This window comes from Lissotriton vulgaris, chromosome 5 (assembly GCF_964263255.1).
Source record: "Lissotriton vulgaris chromosome 5, aLisVul1.2, whole genome shotgun sequence".
NCBI lineage: Eukaryota > Metazoa > Chordata > Amphibia > Caudata > Salamandridae > Lissotriton > Lissotriton vulgaris.
The window spans coordinates 34,241,891-34,244,535 of NC_141693.1; the positions used below are offsets into that span (position 1 = coordinate 34,241,891).

The 2,645-nt window shown below is 50.2% G+C and overlaps 1 pseudogene; it reads left to right on the forward strand.

Annotated features, from left to right (window-relative positions):
* The first annotated feature begins 508 nt into the window (after window positions 1-508).
* On the forward strand, window positions 509-1,195 carry LOC147710054 (uncharacterized; annotated as a pseudogene).
* Window positions 1,196-2,645: the final 1,450 nt, after the last annotated feature.

Genomic DNA, 2,645 nt, shown 5'->3' on the forward strand with positions numbered 1-2,645 from the left:
AAGTTCCCTCCTGTCAGCGTCTTGGCAAGACCATGCCTATCCAGCAGGTGGCAAGGCTGCCAGTAAACAGCATTATGTGGATACAGACACCACTACCACCACTGGTACTGACACCACTGATACGGATGAGGAACAGCCACCGAAGAAGAAGACTAAGAAGGACATCGCTTCGGCGTCAGAACCTCCTCCTAATACCCCCTTTACCTTCAACCCATCCGACATTATTCACCCTAGATCGTCAGATTGGGTTCCAGCCCCGGCGGTGGCAGAGTACCTTTAACAAAATATTAGGAAGGGATTTGATAAAGAGGTTAGAAACCGCCTTAGATCGGAATGCCCTCGGCCCGACCTTGCCCATAAGGTGGCGGAGACTCCAGAGATAGACCCTAGCCTTCTAACCTTCCTAAAGAAGTTCGCAAAGGACCCTAAAAAAGGGTTAGACCGAGCCTGGCGAGGATGCCAGGACAAGATGCTGGACGTCGTTGGCACTCTGGCCAAAATCCTGGAGATGGCCTTGCAGGCAAAGGAATCCAATGTACCAATTGATCCTGATATCTTGGCTGGTTGGACTCAACGTGCCATTTGCCTTTTAGGTAATGCTAATTGTGCGGTGTCCACGGAGCGGCGCAAGTCCCTCTTGATGCGAATGGACTCTAACTTAACGGAACTTGCTACAGCGGAACCTGGGCCCCTTGCTGAGGGCAATCTTTTTGGCGACCGTTTCGTGAAGGATGTCTCCAAGTACGTGGGCACCTTCACTTCCCTGGATAAGGCTCAATCAGGCATCAAGCGTGTACTTCAGCAACACCTTTTTAACAGGGCCGGACGAGGTCGGGGACGCTCGCCAGGCCGTTTCGCCAATCAAGGTCCCCCCAGAGGTGACTTCGGACGTGGTCAAGGAGACTGAGACTCGACCAGAGGTGGCACATTCTATCCCACTCGACGTCCATACTCCAAAGGCAGATACCAAGGAGGAGGCAACAGGGCGGGTTTCCAGGCCCAGCATTCCTCAGGTGAGTGCAATAGATTGTTTCCATTTGCCATCGGGGGGTCGCACCAGTCACTTTCTTCATACTTGGAGTCTCCTGACTCAGGACGCTTGGGTCCTTCAAACTGTTCCGGGGTTCCACGAGACACCGAGGCAGGTACAGCACCCGAGGGTTCTCCATTTTTCTCAACCAGAGAGGTTGTATAGACAAAGAGATAGAAGAATTGCTTTGCAAACAAGCCGTAGCCGAGTGCGAGTACAGCCCACACGGGTTTTGCAGCAATATCTTCCTAGTACAGAAAAGGGGTGGTGGTCACAGACTAGTGTTGAATTTAAGAGACTTCAATTATTTTCTGGTCTACAACCATTTCAAGATGGAGGGGATCCATCTGTTAACAGATCTCTTACAACCGAACGATTGGATGGTGCGCTTGGATCTCAAAGACGTCTACTGAGGTTCCGTGACGATTTGAACCCGTGTTTTCAACATTGTCGTAAACTTATAATTTTGGTATCAGTGAACCGCAAATGATCCATTTAGCCTATCCTGGTGTTTTCGCTATGCTACGAGCAAGAGTACTCCTGTTATAAATACATTTCTGATTTACCCATGGCATCCATCTTAGATTACGGCAGCCATTTTGTATTCTTGCCCTCACATAGTCAATGGACACGCAGTGACCTCTGATCAACCCATTTCACTTAAGGACACGTAAGCTTTAGCCGGTGATTCACCTTGCTAGTGACACGTGCACCTTAGGACAGAAAACGCTGTGGCCGCATGACTCTGCAGAAGCTACCTCCCCAGCCTGAGGCCAGTCCTGCTATACTGGTTCTCGTGTTCGTTGGCCTGATCATGATTAGGCGGCCGAAGCTGGTAGCCTTGCCCATTTACGACCCACAAACATCTCTTATCCTGCTTTTCTATCTTCTGCACCTGGCTCTGCTCCTTTCCTTCTGGGCCTTTATTAGGGGGAGGTAACGAAATTTACGATGAGGCGGTCCGGCTCTTGAATGAAAAGTTGACATGGGATTATGATGGAACAGTGGGAACCCCTCATTCGTAATGTTTTGACATCAGATATTGTTGACGATTCTTGTGTAACGCCAAATATTTATTGTTTAGGACATGAAGGTTCAGAAATGTACTAGCATGTGAAGAATGTTGCCCCAAGCTGAAAATTTAGTATTTAAGGAGCAACCCACTTTGTACAAATCGAACAGGCTCCTAGATTCTGCCCGTGTGTAGTTTCTGTGACTTCTGTGTCCCTGCAGTAATAAACCTTTGGTCTTTGACGCCACCATCGAGAAGCCCGTGTTTCTGTTTATTTGTGCACCGAGACAGGTAGAACTCAGGGGTCTTCGGGTGTTGTCCCTGACACCTCTGGACAGTACCAAAAAGTCCAGAACTCCAATTGGCGCCCAACGTGGGGCGACGTCATTCGGTACCGGTCCAAAAGCCTGAAGAGTTCGAGAAGCTTCGTGTGAAGATTCCAGAGGGAGGCGCCCCACTTCATCGATCCCGGCATATCGCAAAAGTGGCCCGACGTTCTCTTCCACGAGGGTTCCCGTTCGGACGGCTGCAGTGGTCCGCTGCCTTGACTGTCGCCCTGTCTTGGACCCGAGGTGCAGACCTTAGTACGGCGAGACAAGACGG